Genomic DNA, 18,631 nt, shown 5'->3' on the forward strand with positions numbered 1-18,631 from the left:
GTCACACTCCATGAAGTAAACTGGAACATGGTTGGAAGATCTGATTTTTTAAAAAGTGATTCCTCAGACAAGACCTTTCCATGTTCATATTTAAGTAGGAGATTGGCAGATATAACCATGTGTCAGATATATACTTGGTTTGACCTGGGAAGCAGTCAAGAGCTGAAAAGTCATAGACAAGTCAAGCAGTTTCAGTTATTCCAGTTTTAATCTTAGTTAAAGCTGTCCTATACAGACTATTAAAGTGGCTGAAATCTGCAGGCCCCTATCTTTTACCACATCGTAGATTGTCTCCATCATGTTCCCAGCTTCTTTCTTCTCAGAGACAAGCTGACATTGCTGGATGATGCTTAGGAATCCATCTCTTACTAGGTAAAGCAGCTCTGAGGTCATATTTTAGGGTCAAGGGCATAGAGCTGATTCTAGAGAATTACAATTTAGCCTTAGAGGCTTCTACACTCACCTTTTCTTGTTCAGTGGGAAAAAAAGACACAGTCTGAGCATTGAATTCTTGGTGGTTGTTAAAGAGAGATAAATCATTAAAAGGTAAATTTTAATATCCAATTCTCTTGACCTGTCAGGAGTTTATAGAATATTCCTGCTGAGGAATGTCTTAAAAATGGAATTATATGTGTATATATAAATATTTATTAATAAATTAATATTAATTTATTAATATTATAAGTATTATTAATAAATATTTATTGGTAATTGATATTTATACCTTTGGTTTTTTTTTTTAGCTCAGATATGACACCACCTAAATTGTTACTTGGCTATACTAGAACAGCCTAGCTGAGTATTAAGCATATGTTTAAATTCCACGCTAAAAGGAGTTGCTTTGCAAGTAAGAGATAAAACAAGTGAAGGTGAACTGCTAGCAGTCTTCATGAGCCATAGTTCAGTGCAACATGAGAGCAGTATGCGTTTACTTACTTAAAAATTCCCTTCATGTGAATGTATATACCTACATATGATGTGAGCAGATTTGACTACTCAGAAAAAAAAGGTTTCTAATTATTTTCTTTATTATCTCTCTATTAAAAATACATATATATACACATATATATCAAATATATACATATGTATAACAGTTTTTATTAGTTTTTTGATTATTTAAAAACAACTCTATGAAGATTTTAACTATTATGGTGGCTTTCTTAGGTAGTTTTGTCAGGTACTCAATATCTATTTAATAACTATGCTACTCTATACTTCATGAATAAAAATATAGGATATATAGTATTTTGTCTGCTGGAATCTTAAGGGTGAGAGTTAGGCTCTTAATAATTTTATTTTCATATGTGACATGAATTTAGAATTGAATCCATATCTTGAGATATGTGGAAGGCTGGTGCCCTGCTCCAGCAGGGCTAGCTGTTTTGAATCTTAAGAGATTTTATCTACAAACTTTATAGCAATTATAATTTCTAAACATTGGAAATAACCCATAGCACGATACAGAGCATGGAGAAAGTTAACAGCTTTGACCCTGCAAAGAGTTTAAGTCTAAGTAGGCATTACAATGTGTATTATGTGCATCTCCTTTGGCTAGTTTATTTCCTCTTGTCTCCCTTCAGATTAGTTTTCCCTTGTGCTTACATGTCCTTTTAAGCATAAATGGGGAGGAAGTTTATTACCCAGGGAAGGCTTTACAGATAGAATGCTTATGCCAGCCAGTCAAATGAAGGAGGTAGTTTGCCACTTTCCCATTAAAAGTATTTTAAAATCATATTGCATAAGTATAGATTTCAAACAGGAGCATATATATTTATTAGAAGATGGCACTTGCCTATAACAATCACCTTTCAAACATAATCTCTGAGATTATTTTGAAGTTTTGATTATAAAGTAGTTTCTGGGGTGAAATTATATCATTAGCAATGATGGTGTAATCCAATAGTGCACATGTGACCTGATTGAAAAAATGGCTTTGTGTTCTCAAAAGTCCTTTTATGTCTTAGAGTTTAGTATAAAAACAATATTGACATCCTGATACTAAGTTTAATATTTGTCTCAGAAATGTTACATGATTTAAGTCTTTAAAAAAAAATAGCCATTGTTTCAATGGTGGATTCTTATGAAAGCAGTAGACAAGGAAAATTGTATTAATGTGACATCATTTGAAAATGCACGGTACATTATTCCATGTTGGTTTTCAATATCACATGACCCAGAGTTTGCATGACATGACATATAAGGCCTTTTTTTTTTTTTTTTCTGCAAGTACACAATGGAGAAGTAATTGGAATTTTAAAAAGCATGTTAATGGATGTGGAGTCCTGATGAGAAGGCACTCTGGTTGATTCTGCGGATCAGTCTGGTCAGGAAGTTGCAAGGGTTTACTGACCGGTTCAGTGGGGCCTGATAGCAAAGGAAGGTGCTGTGGGCAGCACAGAGGCATATATAACATCAGGCTGCATGCTTAGGGGTGTTGTGTATCAGTAGCCTAATTCACAGTCCAATAAAGTCAGCGCTCATCTCTCCTGAATGACCCATGAATTAGGCCTTGGATGCACGGCTCCCAGGGGAACCATAATAGGTACTGTAAATAGTGGAGAACAAATTGTATTTATGCCACATTTGAGGCACAACTCCTGCAGGGCGAGCGATATTGGCTTCCTTAGGATAGTTTATCTATGGATTAATCATGATTATCATTTTAAACATTGTAAATAATAGAGCTGCACAAAACACAGAAAAACATGCTAGCCCAAGCCTCTCCAGGAGTTTATCATCTAAACAGACAACATAATATGCACTAGAAGACTCAAGGGATGGTTCTTAGAGCATACATCTGCTGAATAGTCTTTAGTTATCCAGAGGTGGGGCTTTAGTTCAACATGGCACAGCAGTAAATGCCATTTCTATTACCTTCCAAGTGACAGGAAGTTACAACTTCTGGTTCAGGCTATCTCTAGGCAAATTTAACTTTGCTTTCCTTTAGGAAGGAACAATTTATAATAGGTCTTTCAGCTGTGTATGTATAAGAAATGTAAATAAACAGGCTACTGAATATTTTATAACCATTTTAGTTTTATAGAATGCCTGTGTTTCTCTTTATGGTACACATTTATGCAGCTACTAACTGTTAGAAATGTGAAGTAGTACATTTAATTTTTCTCTAAAATCATATAGCGGAATATATAAGCAACAAGCATATTTTTCTAGGTGGCAAATGCTAAAAGTGAATGTATTGCTGTTTCTCCCACCTTGTTTAACACTCGCATCCCTCTCTCCAAATAAAATGTAGAAAAAAATGTGTTTCAAGGACCACAAATACACATAGTGATACATTTGCGTGCATTGACCGTATGACATTCTAAGCCTTAACACTTGGTGTAAAAATATCGAATATATGCAATCTCACTTCTATGCAAATTGAACATAGATTTTACCTGATGCTTGTCCATTTACCTTATCTATACCTCTCATTTTATGAGAGAGCAAAAGTGGCAATGACAGACACTTTTTCTAGGAATTATGTTCCTAAGAAAGGACAGAATCATTGAGTTTCTGTTCAGATCTCTAAGCCTGTGATTGGGGTAATGTCTCAGCAGCAATCCGAGATTATCTGTGAAAAAGTTTGTAACTGCTACCTTACAGTGTTTTATTCGTAGTCTCCTGAGTAGCAATCTTTTAATTCCATTCATGTTCACTAGACTCATGTGTACCTGTCTGAGGATGGATTATGCTCTTACAACATAAGGCTACAGGGGATGAGGTGATATTCCATCTGACAGGGTTCGGTGGGTTTCCCTACTGACTGAGAAAACCATGATTTTAAGGCACTAGACTCATCCATCATTACAAGAACAGGTCAAAGTTTTGACAAAAAGAATTTATGGAAAATAATCTGTGGTACGGAAAATACACTAATCAGTTTTGATGAAATCCATAAACCATTTATATACTATGTTGAAGAAAAGACTAAAGCTTTCAGGCTATGAAAATGTTTTGCTTTCTAAAAATATATAAAGCTCATCTCTAAAAATAAATAACTTTTCTAATATTATCAAAGTAATGAAGTTTCTGTTGCTGAGGCAATATTTTTTCACTTATATAGTATTTTTATGATGCTAGTTCACGATAAGATCTTCAAGGGAAATGCCTCAGTAGGCACTGAACACAGCTAGCTGGGAGGAAAAAGAGGAAGGGTGTAAATGGGGAGATAGACAGTATGTGTTTACGTGGTGTAGTCCATAGTGCCTTTCTCTGTGTGATTGTACTAGGGAAAATTTAGTGGAATGGTGCAAGACAGGGACATGATCAACAAGGCTAGAGCTATAGAGATTCACGAGCCTGACACCATGTAGTAATCACTACTTGTGAAAGGCTGTACAGCCGGCAGCAGCAGTGCTCTGCAGTCACTCCGCTCCAAGCTGACTGATTACCAGGAGAATTTATTTGCCTTCCAGTCTCTTTGAATTCCCTACACAAAACTCATTTATTCAGGCTTTCCATAAAAAAAGGGTGGTGCTTGTCCCTTTACTGGTAATTATTTGATTAGTAAAGGCAGAGCCATGTTCGGATATTGCCCCACGTATTCCTATGTATTTGTATGGTGTTATCACCTGTGCAGAGATGGGGAACTTTGCTCACTTACTGGCTGAGGGGCAGGTTAACACAAAGTGTTAGGAGCACAAGGGAAGTGCTGATAAGTATCTTTCAGAATCTTTTAGTTGAGGAAAAAGGGCTAACCAAATGTAAACTGAAAAATGCAGTATTAATTTACCAAATATTGTGCCTATGGTAGACAGACCTCCCTATCTCTGGGGAAAAAGTGTATCTGTATCTATATCTGTCTATCTATCTATCGATAGTAATCTATATTTTCTCATGTTCTTTCAGTGAAGCTTAGAACTGTTTTCTTGTTATATCTTTTGTCTTTAACTGAATGATTAGGTTTATATTAGCATTTCTACTAGTAATATCTTTTGTGTTGTTACACAGCGGGTAGATGTGGTGACCTGGTTCATCTTGACTGACCTGGCCATCTCCAACTGTATCAACTATAATAAAGATGGAGGGAGTGGTTAAGGGATGAAGGTACTAGTGTATGAGACAAAGAGGGAAAAGAATTAGGAAGAATAAGATGAAAAAAACAGGAGTCCCTAGTAAAGAGCAGAGCTATCTGTGAAAAAAACAGACTTTGATTTAAGCAGGTTCTTTGCCGGCAACCAGCAACCTGAAAATCCTTGTTCTTGAAGATGGAGAAGAGCAACTTCTCTTTTCTTGTACACTGATGTTTCGTAGAAAATGTTTCTACAGGACCAGTGCATCTTGTTCTCCAATATATACAAGAGAAATTCTTTACTTCAGTGGAGGACAGTGCTGTGCAGGATGCTTCTCCTGCAAATTAGCAGAAAGATCTGCTGCTTGGAATGACCTGCAGGAGCCCCACCTGCCTCAGGCACGTGGAGGTGGATTGCCTTTGCTGTTGGGTGGTTATGTTACCTGCCCAACCTTTGCACTGCACATTCTGACACATACAGGAGGGTATCTTTTACTGTGAACCCTCAGCCTCGCCTTAGTTTTAGAGGCTTTCCTGATCATTGCATTATTATCAAATCAGAATGGGAGGCGCTCATAAAAATTGTTCCTGCATATTTCCATACTAATATCTCCCCAGCAAGATTGTTACTGCTAGCAAAGACCTCAGAAATACCAGCTTTAACACGTTATTTCCCAGACCACTTCTCAGCTTCAGTTGGTGAAAGAGGCTTCTCACTACGCAAGCTTCCAGGATGCTCCGATGAGCAGGATACTGGTAACCTTCAAGCTTACAGTATGTGGAAGGCTGAAGAAGATAAAATTGGTGTTTTGTGTCATTGCTTCCTGTGTAGTGGCATTGCTCTCATATCCTGACAGAAGTAATGCGGACAGTGAAAAGCTGCTGCTGTTTTATTATCAGTGCAGACTATGCCATTTTCCTCATGTTGCTTGCTAGCATTAACTCTCATAATTTGCTGCATACCAAAATCAGTTAATTAACTCACGTTAATTAAAATGTATTCATGGTGAGAGAAGGAGCACGTATTTGAGAAAAGCAGTATGTTTTGATTTGGAGTGAGGTGAGCAGGCTAAGTGGAGAATCAGGGTGTCAGTGCTAGTGGGAAGCTGCCTAACAAGCAAGAGAAGAAAGGGAGGGAGTGTGGCAGGGTGCAGACATGAGCATTAAAACTGCATAGCTAGAATAGGTGAATGAGGAGAACGAGGGAAATAGAGAGGAGACCTAAGTAAAAGTGAAGAGCAGAGCTGGAGAAGGAACAAACAACATCTGGCAGAGATGGGAAGGTGGATAAAAGTCATGTTTTGTTGGCTTTGTAATAGAAATTATACATCAGAAGATGAAATTCCTTATATGTTCTTCCTCGTTTTGCAGACTTAAGCTGCTAATAAAAGATTTTTTTTCTCCTTATCTCCTTTTGAGCCTTCAGGGCCAGCAGTAAAATTTCAAACTTTGTAGAGAAGATATTGTAGTGTGGAACTCTCAGGGAAATTCACTGACGAAGGAGAAACTCCCAGAGGAATTATATTTTAGTCTTGGTTAAATTCATAATCTTATGAGAAAAAAAAACAAAACTGAATAATGGAACACATTCTGAAATGCTTTATTAAAAGTTTCTGAGAATGTGTTGGGGAATTATAGACATAGCTAAAGTGCTTCTTATTCCTACTTCTGGCTAGGGGGGTCACAGAGAGTACCAGTCTCAGTCCATAACATGTTTCTTCATTCCTGACTAATTTAGTTCAAAGAAACCTCAGGTCTGCACTCTGGAGTTGAGGGACTGTGCTCATGGGTAAAGTACTTATGGGTTTGCAAGATCAGCACCATGTGTGCAATCCTGCAAGGACGTTTTACACTGGTGCGAGACAGAACACGCAGTGCCCGAGAGCCGAGGTTGTTACTGGGAAATAATGAAGCAGCTGTTGGAATAGACACTTGACACTGCTCATAGCGAGCTTCTTTCTACCCGTCTCTGACTCAGCACCCAAAATTGCTTGTCACTTTTGAAAATGAGGCCTTTTGTATTTAAGTGTAAAAAAAGAAAAAGTAGGTAGCGAGAAGAAGACATGTATTGAGAAAGAATTTGTAGTGTTTGTTCTTTGCCCAGAACATATTTCTAAATTCAGGAAGATTCTCTGCTAGCACTGACATTGAAATGAGTTACTTTTGAACATCCCCAAAATATTTATAACCACTTCATTTGTAATTTATATTGGTTTGAAATAGTAAGCTAAAATTGCACGGAATTTTGTATTGAGAAGAAGCTTTAGTAGTCAGATTTATACAATGATTTTTTTTCTTTTCAAATCAGATCATTAAATTTAATGTAATTAACTTAATTTACCCTTAAAAAGTCAATGAGGTTAAAGAAGGAAGGTTCTTACATGGGATGGCCAAAAATACACTGCTCTTTTCTAACAGAAAGGGCATGCTGTCATCAGAGGCAAGTCCCTCAGTCCAGTGACACACACACTTATTTTAACAGCGCTCCTGTTACGCCACTGAAATCTTTTCTCTGGACTGGCACTTAGTGATTTTATTGCATTGGTAAGGGATTATATTTGGCAGAAAATTCTACAGAGCATCCAGGCAAACTAAAAATGCGGAACACATCCTGTCCTTCTCTGTCCTCGTTTTTGAGTAGAAATTTCACAGCATTAACCATAGCTGAGATTTGAATATATGCTGTCTCTTCTGTCAGTGGATAGCCCTTTGGACAAAATTCAAAGGAACTGGTTGCCAATTAACAGAATTTGTTTTCTGTAACTGTTAGCAACTTAATACTTGCACTAAAGTTTCAGGCCAAGTAGTGGCACTATCACAAAGAAACTACAATACAAATACAAAATAAGCACGTCAAGACTGTCTCCCCTTATATACTCCTTTGCTACAGTGCCCATAATGTTCACAAGTGTGAACTGTATGTGGTAGAAGCTGTTTTCAGAGGTGGATGCACCACACAGTCACTATGGCAGCTCACTATCATTAGGAAGTTAAAAAAAAAATCCTTAAGAACCTGAGCCCTCTTGCAGATTAGAAGTGATGGCTCTCATTGTCTGAGCATGCAGGAAGTTGGTAGTTTCACTCAGTTGGCAAAAGAGGGCCCTTTCTGGTACATAATTACATTATTGCATCGTACTAGCTGAAATCAAATAAAAAATAAAGTCCCTCTTCAGCAATTTAGCTAACAGCCTTTTGGGGGAGGTAGACAGATTTCTAACTAATGTATTTTCTGACAAGGGGGTGGATCAGCTGTTCCACAAGACAAGATAAAGCATTTTCCCTGGTTCAGCTGAAGTACTCAGGTAATGCTAAAAATTATTCCAAAGAATCTTGTAAATTCCAAGGGAATTAGCACTATGGTGGAGGAAAGGAAAACCACAAAATCCTCATCTCTGATGAAAAATTACTGTTAAACATGATAATCACTGGCTTTAGATTAGTTATTGTGTCAGTGATTGTACAAAATACATAGCCCTCTCTTTTCTGCTGCCAGCAGTATAGTGCTGGCACTGGAATCCTTTTCCCTCAATATCTTTGGGTTTGGATCCTGATACAGACAAAAAACAAAAACAAAAACAAGCTTGTCCACTATCCATCCTAGAAATAGTCTTTCGTAGAAACAACAATCAGGCCTTATTTTGAAATGCACCAATCTAATTACCTCTTTTAACATGAATTTGTTAAACGGTATCATATACAATAGAACAACATATAAAATCAGTAGCAAGAAAACAAGCAGCTGTATATGAGCAGAACTGCAAGTGAAGAGACTTGCCATCAAAAGTGCTAGCATCTTTCAGGACCGGAATAGAAACTTCCTATTCACTCTGTCATTCAATTCTAAATATTTCTCCAAACTAAACTGATCATCTGCAGTTTCCTCTAGTTATGTAGCTAAGTATAGTTCATATGCAAAACTGCAGAAGGCCCGCAATTCGTAAAACCTTCCAAAGCCTGAAGTTTTGCTTCTCTTAGAAATATATATTAAGTGAATCCTGCTGCATATCTAATGAGCAACTTTGAGAAGCTCAGAGAAAGTAGACTAATGAATGTCAGATAAATCAGTCCTTTGGGAACTTCTGTTTTAGGAGACAAGAGAGTTTTAAGAACTGATTGTTGTTGATCTGAGAGGCATCTATTAAGACCACATCTGCTAAAACTGAAAACTTGCAATATTCTTCAGAAACTGAGATTTGTAGTGCTTCTGAGCTCAAATGTTGCTGGAGCTCATTCAGATCCACCAGGGGTTATTTGGATCTGGCAAATGCATCAGAAGCTGCTGTGCTTGCATTTTTCTGTGCCCTGTAAATACATCAGAGGAGGCTGCCTATCATCCTTTGTCAAATTTTGCTGGTTCTGGTTTTTGACTTTGGTACTGAGCCATTACTTACTTAACTGTCTGTTGTCAGACAAACTCTCAAACTGTCAATTGGCTGTGGGGAAAACTCAGATGACCCTCTGAGGCTTGTACTTAATTGTGCTGATATCCTGAGGAAAAGTGTCAAAGTGCAATCATTCTAATCATTCAGTCTGTGATTCCTAAAAGTCCTGTTCTTTTAACACCATAAAGGTGTTTAAAATGTCTGGAGAACTCTGCAGGCTGCGATGTGTGTCCTCTGATCATTGCAAAGATGCATACATACATACATGTCCATTTAATTGCCTCTCAAATAACACATAAACTCCTTCCATTGGTCAGTGATCCTCTGCCTTTGTAGCAAACTACCAAGAGCTGAAAAACTTTCAGTTGTTTTGCTTGGTACATTTCCCCAGCCAAAAAAAGTTTAATTCCTCCATAGGTTAGGCATTCACTTAATTTTTGATCCAATCAGGTTTAGAGGGTAAACTAATGCCCACCAAAATCACATCAGCCATGGTTGTAGTTGTGATATCTTCTTTGGCAATACTGCATCTGCTGAGGAAATGGTGCCCCAACTCTGTTGTGCCTGGACTTGTGCATGAGGAAACTCCAGGCTGTCTTTCAGTTAGTCTGAGCTCCCTAGAGACTACACTGTAACACAATCTTTAATTCACCGTGTCCTCCTAAATCCTTTGCTTGCTTTTGCAATGGGTTGGAAAGGCCTCTGCCCAGCACAGCCTTGAGATAAACAGCTTCACAAATACTTGCAGTCTCTGTCTAGCTGGTCATGTAGTCACTGTTGTTAAAGCCCCTGATTTAACTCTGTCTCTATCCCTTTCTTCCCTAATTTACTTTTTTTCTTGTTGACAGTTTTGTTCGTCTTGTGTGGGGGCAGAACATCTTGAACCTCAGAATCGCCATGTTAGCACCATATGTTTTCCTCATTTTGCTCAAGTCCATCAGCCCCTTGATATTAATGGCTATTAGCCTTGTTGTCAGGTTCTGCTCCTCCCATCCGCTCCCTGAAGGGAAACTTGTAGATAGAAACTGACCAACAATTGGAACTGTGAAAATCCTGTCTGGTTCAAACAGTGGCAGGCCTGTAGTTAGTAAAACAAAAATATGTCCCTTCTGCATTAAAGTTAGCTAAAGTCAACTTCCTAATGGATTAAAAAATCTGCTGCATTTGTTGCCTGCTTTTCATGCCAGCTATAGTTAAATCCAACTTAATTAGTTACATTTACAGTATTTTTAACGTGTTTCTTATCATTTCTTGCATTAAACTTCTTGTTTTCAATTTCAAAATAAGGGATTAAGAACACACTGGCTAGCTAGATGTCCAGTGAATACACTCCAGTCTGTACACAGTTGTTCTCAGTACTTTCCATTTTTTCTCCTTTCTCCATTTTTTTCATCCTGTATTTGTCTTTCCGACAAAGTTAGTGATTTTTTTTCTTCTCTATCTGCCGTCATCTGTGCTGACAGAGTGCTTGGAGTCTCTTGACACTCTGGCTTGTGTAGGAGGTGTAATACTTGGGTGAGTGGGAATAAAATCCTTCTCTGCTGTGTTGTGCCTCTGGGCACAGCCTACAATCATTTTAGTGGAGCATATTAAATCTAATGAAATGTCTCTGTTCTTCAGTCTTGTGAGAATGATATTCACAATACAAATATGTCCTTTGCTCCTTATCCATTAAACAGAACAACCACTCTGTAGAATACCACTTAATAAAAGTATGTGATTTCCTGTGATACTAGCATGAGCTTCCCCTGGAACCTGAAATGCTCTTTATTGAATGAGATACCGTGCTATTTAGAAGAATCTCCATGATGCTTTTAAATCACCTTTCCCAATGCTAGCTCTCTAGATAAAGTGTGGGCTGCAAAATTTTACCTTGGTACTACTGAATAGTTCTGCTTCATGTGCTTTGTGCTCTCAGCCTAGGAATATAAGCCTCCAGGTGTCACAGCAACAGGGCTTGCGACTTTGTAGAACACTGGAATATACTTTCAGGTTTTCCATAAGCAGTTTCTCTTTGAACCTTCTATTATTCTAGTCTTCAGAATTCACTAAAAAGGTCTTTTACCTTATTAATAGAGATTGCAGTAGTCCTGGCAAGGACAAGAAATGAGGGATCTGTACTCTCTTTTTTCCTTCTGTTTCAATGTCCAAATGTCCCACTAGTTAATTCACAAGTTTTCAACTTTCTGTGCCCTTTATTTTATAATATGCTTTAAGATTTTTAATCTATAAATCATAACATTTTGCAGCTGTGAAGCTAAATTCTTTTCCTGGCCATTGTGTGATGATGTCTCTGCAAATCAGCCAGCTATGAGGCTGGAGTAAAGATACAAACCTTTAGTTCTTACTTTTCACTTATAAGTTTTGTAAGACTTACTTGTTTTCTAAAGCTCATTTATGTTAATTGCTTTGCTTTTGTGTTCTTTTGTCCTCAAAATCCCTGTTGTGTACATTCATGGAAACTGCTCATAGCAAGGTATTCTCTCTATAAGAAATGACCCAGCCAGCATCATAATTTAATCAAGAAATCATGGCTGCTGTCAAGGGCAGGCAAAGAGATAAGCTGTCTGCTCCTCAGAATCAGCACTGCTTACTCAAGCATTCATCTTTGAGAAAATGAAATTTGAGCATTCTCCATCTGCAAAGGTGAGAATGGGAAGCTAATGCCAAGGAGGCCCTCCTTGCTCTCTGTTTCTCAGTTTCTGGACATAGGAGATTTTTATTTTTAACCGAAGAGACAGAGATGGCATTTTGGATACGAGGATCTAGTGGTTAAAACAAGAAGTTGGAAATCCTAACCACTGAGTTTTGCTCGTTTATTTTCTTTTTATCCCTTCTATTCTTATTTTTACTCCCCACTTCATCACTGTGTTAAATATTCCTTTAGTGATATAAATAAGTCTTAGATTGCTATGTTCTCGAAATGCTTTACAAAGATTAGAAAGTGTTATAGTTGTGCAAGAACAGAAATTGTCAACATAGCAGAACAATTCCCTGCACTGAATCAGGACAAAAAGCAAAAATTGGGGAAATATGATTTAGAACATTTATTTCAATTCGGTAATTTCAGCATCTTTCATTTCAGCTCTACATAATTTAAATTCTCCCTTTATTTGTATTTTAAGCAAGAAAAAGATCATTTTAAATAATCAAACTGGAAGTTTTTCTTTGAAATATAGATATTAAATGCTTCAACAATGTGCCTTTTTCAATGAAAAATGAAAAAGTTTCCTTGGGAACTGTCAATTAGTTATGGCGGTTATTGTTATCAATATTGAACAAATGGAGTAGCTTTCATAGAGGTGCCTAGCAGTTTTGGAGGTGCCCTTGGCTATTTTGCTTAGCTTTCCACTGACACTACATGGGCAGGAATTTGCATAGATTCTGTGTCATATCTAACAGCTCCTGGCAGGTGTCTCAAGTATCCCATGGGAGCTCATCTGATGATGACCATCAATGTTTGCACAATTGACTTTATCCCAGAGAAACTGAGGCACAGAAAGTGATGACTGAGATTTCATCAGAGCCAATTGATGCAAGATAAATTATTTATATTTTTCCAATTCAGAACAGTTTAGACAACTCAGAATTTCATTTCTGAGCTTACTAAGCTGCTTGAAGATTCATACAGCTTTTTAAAAAACTTATTCTTTAGATGTTTTGCACTGGAAGGTATCAGAAAAGAGAAAAGATAGCAGATCTTTTGCCACATGTGAAAAATTAGATCTTGCTAACTTTGTATGATGAAGCTCAAAATACAGCTTGTGTATCTTCCTCTGATCTCATCTTCGTAGTATGAAATCTTGCTTTCCTGTGCTGCTAGTGCATTTGAGGAGAAGATTGGATTTCTTAAGATTCTTACCAATTTAAAACAGTGTATGATTTGAATTTATTTGTTATGATTGTGGCTACTCTTTAAAATAGTTATGGTTCTTATATTCTGTTAAGGAGATCAGATAGCTCCCTTTTTTACATATGCTTTAAATTCTGTTCCTTATTCTTCTATTGTTAAACAAGCTAGAAAATAACATTTTTTTTCCTGAGGTCTGTACATTGTTCTCTTGTCTTGCCATAATTCTCCTACTTTGTTTTCCTGGTTAAGTAAAGTAATCATAGATTATTAATAGATGTCCTCTATATCTAACTGTATGCAGTCTCTTGTCATTTTAACTGCATTTTTGGAGGTCCAGCTCTCTCACTAAGGACTGTTAAAGAATGTAATCTGGACTGGAGCAGATACTCTCTACTATCCAGCCATTAAATCCTTGATGAATCAGTGCTAAAATTGGTGCTTCTCAGTCATCTGATAAAGGGCATTGAGAGCAAGTTTGAGGGGAGTGAAAACAAAAGTTAATTACCAAGATCTACAGAAGAACCTCTCAACTTTGGTTGGCATGGTGATAAAATGACAGATGAAGCTTAATACTGAAGCTTAATCTATGATAGAAGGAAAGTGATACATGGGGGAAAAAGCTAAGTTAGCTTGGATGCTCAATGATGGGTTCTGAAGCAACTGTTATCTCTCAGGAAAGAGATCTTGCAGTTGTAGTAGGTAATTTTGGAAAACATCAGCTCAGTATGCAAGTGCAGTCAAGCAAGTAAATAGAACACTGGGAATTATTAGGAAAGGAGTGTTTAAAAAGCACAAATACTGTAGAAAAGAACTATGTCATTTTTAATGTGCACTAGACCTGCATTCAAAACTGAGGACATGTCTAGCTTTATCATGTTGAAAAGGTCTTTGAAAAATATAGAGAAGGAACCCAGAGATGGGTCTGACAAGGATGTAGAGAGGAATATGGTTGTTTGCTTTCTCTCCCATCCAGAAGGTAGGTTATATAACCTTTAATGCAATACTTTAGATGTGATATTAGATGCGATTATTTTACTTGTATGCTCTGTATAATGCAGACAAGGTTGCCATGCTTCTGAATATTGAGCAAATATCTTCAATGTACTGTATGTAATAAATAGGCATAATTGAACTTGATTAGTTTTGAATCCAAGGAGAGAAAAATGCAGCATTCACTACAGACAGTGGGTGGAAGCGTGGTGTGTTACAGTTGCTGGGAAGGTGAATCTTGAAAACTTACGGGTTTGTACCTCAGCAAAAAAACAGCATTAATGTGAAAAAGTAGTTGAAGTAGTTGAAGAGGTGTGCAAAATGTGAAACTGGCAACCTTGCCTTTCCTTTTTTAATGACTCGAGGTCTTTGTTTTGTCAGCAGAGGAAATAAACTACTGCCCTTTTTTTGGCTTTATGTAGCTCTTTACAAAGAAGCCAACTAATTGTTCCACTGAAAATCCAATGTTACTGTGACACTGTTATTCATCACAGAAAAGTGTGAAGCATCAAGTTTACTTAATAGTTTATGGTCTATGAATTTGCCCACCAAGGGATCTCAGTTCTTATTTGTTATAGTCAAGGGATAAGCAAGTACTCATCAAAAATATGATCATTTTCTGAGTGAGATGAAGTACACTAATACTGGCTCTGTAGTCATAATGTAATACTCCAGACAAAAAAAAAGTCTATATAATCCAAGCAGGGCATAATTAGCTGGGTTCTGGTATTACATACACCTCCGCAGCTGAAAAAATTGTATTACTATATCAAACGTCCCTCTGAATTACTTTGTAAGCTGAATGAAGATACTAACGCACTAATGTATTAGTGGAGATACTAATACTAATGTGTTATGTATTGTTGTGATGCTGCTCTTCTCCCCAATGTGTTCCCTTTAATGTTATCCCAGCAACATAAATTTAACTGTTTTAAGTTAACAATTTCACACAAGTAAACCAACAGTTGAAGGCTTCTTTCTAAGACCTTTTGATAACATCTCTCTTACCTACATCTCTTCAAGATATTTATGACTGAACAGTGCTATGTACAGTGTGGTTCGTACTTACCATGTCCAGTCCAATTTTAAATGTCTCTCTTCCTCATCAGAAGTGGTTCTTTAAATTTCACAAATAGCTCTCAGATTCCGCAGATTATAATGAGCTTCAAATCCAGAGGGACATGATGTACAGATCCCTCTGAAGCTCTGCAGCATCACAGGTGAATAGGGCATATAGTCTGATAGCTATGCTCCATTTCATCCTGGTCATGAGCTATGTTAACAGCCATCCTATTTTGCAGGCGTATTATTGGGGTAGGAGGACCAACAGGGTTTAGTCCTGCTGTCCTAGTCCCTGGGTCTTCAAATTCATATTTTTGCTGGAATTGTTTTGTCAAGAGCAAGTAGAACATAGCCAGATGTAACAGTGTTCTTCTTATCCCCAGCCAGATAGTGTACAGAGAGTATGCTTGTGGTATTCCCAGCATATAAAAGAATGAATGAATTAGTGTGCACAGCTTCCAGGCAAAGCAGGAGGAAAACAGGAGAGCAAGTCTTTTTTCTGTTTTCTATTTAAAACAGCAGAGTGCAATAGAAGGGGAGACCAAAAGAAAAAAAGAAAAAAGAAAAGTTTGTCTCTTCCTATTCATACCTAGAGAGTACAGTCTATCCATCATTCAGAGATGGTGTGTAGTCGTTACAAATAATATTCTTGAGAAGTGATGCAGATAAATCTCTGCCACATAAGGACAATAGTAAAGAGAAAATATTTAAACGTTTCTGCTGCAAAAGAGGCTAGAATTTCACCAAAATGAAGAGGACTGGAAGGAGAAAGCAGGTAAACATATGGGAAAGAGCAGGAGTATGAGTAGAAAAAAATGTCTTCTGGAGAGGTCCATTACAAGGAAATCTGTGTTTAGCCTGGGAAACAAGGATGTGAGATTTGGAGGTTCTGGAGAGTCCCGAGAATATTAGGAGAACTCTGATCTTGGGGAGATAAATAATCAAGTTGAATCTACTGATCCTCCCAACTAAATGCACACTTGTTTTGTGAAGATGAGGAGTTTGTGTGACCCCTTTTACCTTAATGGGGGACATCTCTGCAGACATGAAGCTGGGTGTCTCTAGGATTGAGAACAGTCAGAGAGTGCAGCCTGTTCTTGCTCCTGAAGCAGAAAGCCTGTGAGATAATGAGATAAGCAGGGCAAGGGAATGGTGCCATACAAGTAAAAAAAAAAAAAAAAAAAAAAGTTCCTGCTCAAAGTATGTTTCTTCCAGAGAACTCCTAGCCTTAACACTTTTCATAGTTAACAAAAACATAAAGCTGTTGTGAAAATTGCAATATATCTGTAAAATGAAAAACCTACCTGATATTTGTATATGGTAACGTTTTCTTATACTTCTAAGTAAAAGTTTAATATTTAATATAATAAAAACATAGTATAAAGTACTTCTCGGTACAGATGTTATAATGTACAGAGTGTCTTTTTACAAAGCTATTTCTCAGGATAACAAGTATCTATCCGTATGTTTATACACATGTGTGTGTGCCTATGTTTAAATTAAAAAATTACACATCTGTCAGTCATTTTATTTTGCAGTATGTATATATTTTTTGCTAGGAGTTGATGTCAAGAATCATAAAACTAAAATGCAAATGCAGTTCTTTCATTTTGTTTTCATATACCAAAGACTCTGTTCTTTCTTACAAATAATGTACTAGCTTTGTGCTTACTTTTGCCTCATTTTTCTTGGTCAGTCGGTCTTTCCCATATTAGGGCTCTCCCATGCGGTCTATCCCATATAGGAGAGCTGAGTATCTATAACTCAGTGTATTCCTAAAGCTATATATTACCCAGAAATTGGAAGATTCTTACACACTGATAGATGTTTTGTAAGGTGTAAATTATTCTAGAGAGTGTTCTCCAGTGAATCTTAAGCAACTCCTGACTATCCTTATCTATTAAACCCAGAAGTTACTGCTACTGTAACAGAATCAGCAGAAGAGAGGGCAAGTTTTCACCTCATTACTCCAGTCCACATTTCAGAATATTAGTAAAGTCGACAATGAAGATAACTTCGTGTGAAAACACCAGATTGGGAACTGGTAAAGTTAAAGCATCAGTGGACATCCCTTTCTGCTGACTATGCTCTAGAGAGTGGTAATCTCCAGGAGAAGGAAGGGCAGACTGATGAAGGCTGTAGCATGCCCAGATGACACAGCTGGGTTGCTAGATTGTATCTGCCAGAGCATGTACTCCTACAGCGCATGTCTCTGGTATACGAGTGGATGTATTAGTTTTCCCAGTGTGTGCCATGAGACCAATATTCAGTCAAATAGAAATCGCATGGGACATTTGTCTTCTCCCACTAAATGCCATGTTTTCCTTCCAGTGTCTCTCATTTCTCTTTCAGCTGTACAGTTTTCCAAATATCTCCCCCATTCTACTGAATCACTGCTCTATGGAAATTTTTTTCCCAGCACATATGGTTCCCTTCTCAATGCTACAAATTCATGTGCAAGTGAGAAATCAAGCGCCAGAGTGCAGCAAGGGCTGGCTGCTCCCTAAAGGATGTGCAGTCAGGAGCAAGGCCGTGATAGCAAGGGCATGGACTTCCCAGTGAGGGCCTAATCCCACAGCCCTTGAGTGAGGTGAGCAGGGTAAGCCCTGGGATGGTAGTTAGAGTCAAACGGACCCCAGACAAATCCAGGGTGAAGTCAGGAACATGAGTTAGCAAGCTGGGGTCCAGATCAGACTTGGTGAGAGTAATTGGTCATAGGTGGTCTCATGGTGGTCAGGCAGAGTTGCTGGGGTGGGCTGAGGCACCTGCAGGTTGGGGTCAGGGTTGGGGCCATTGGGTCTGTGGCTGGCCTGGGACACAGCTACGATGCTACTAGAGCTGTAGCTCAGGTGGGGACTAACCCTGAGATTCTCAGGTGAAAGCAGCTCCCTTGGGCTGGGGGGGTCAGCCCTGGCTGCAGCCCTGGCAGCTGCAAAGTTACTCCTATGTTGAAGTATTTGCTGGATCTGGTCCATGAAATGAAAAGCAAATAATCCTTATCTTATTGATGAAATGAGAGTAGCAGGGGACAGAAATTACTATATCATGCCATTTCTCACCGAATACCCATAGAGGGAATGTGGTGGCCTGTTGCATGATACATGTGATTGCCAGAGCGCTACTACAGATGTGTTCCCAGGCAGAACCCAGTAGGTCACAGGACACTGTCTGTTGTTATGACACATGTAGGTAGTGTTTGAAGTTCAATAGAGCAAGTTTCTGAATAAGCAGAAATGAACAGACCTACAGGAAGGGCTGCTTTTTTGGTATTGCAGGCTGATTTTGTAACGCTGTGTGCTGGCAGAAGAGCTGAGGTAGACATCAAAACTT

The 18,631-nt window shown here is 38.0% G+C and overlaps 1 protein-coding gene across 1 annotated transcript in view; it reads left to right on the plus strand.

Moving 5' to 3' along the window:
• Positions 1 to 18,631, plus strand: part of TRHDE (thyrotropin releasing hormone degrading enzyme) — a 215,534-nt gene that overhangs the window by 144,271 nt on the left and 52,632 nt on the right. The gene's annotated exons all lie outside the window — the stretch shown is intronic.

This window comes from Tinamus guttatus, unplaced genomic scaffold (assembly GCF_059628265.1).
Source record: "Tinamus guttatus ecotype Peru unplaced genomic scaffold, ASM5962826v1 Tinamus_guttatus_pri_ptg000171l, whole genome shotgun sequence".
Taxonomy (NCBI): domain Eukaryota; kingdom Metazoa; phylum Chordata; class Aves; order Tinamiformes; family Tinamidae; genus Tinamus; species Tinamus guttatus.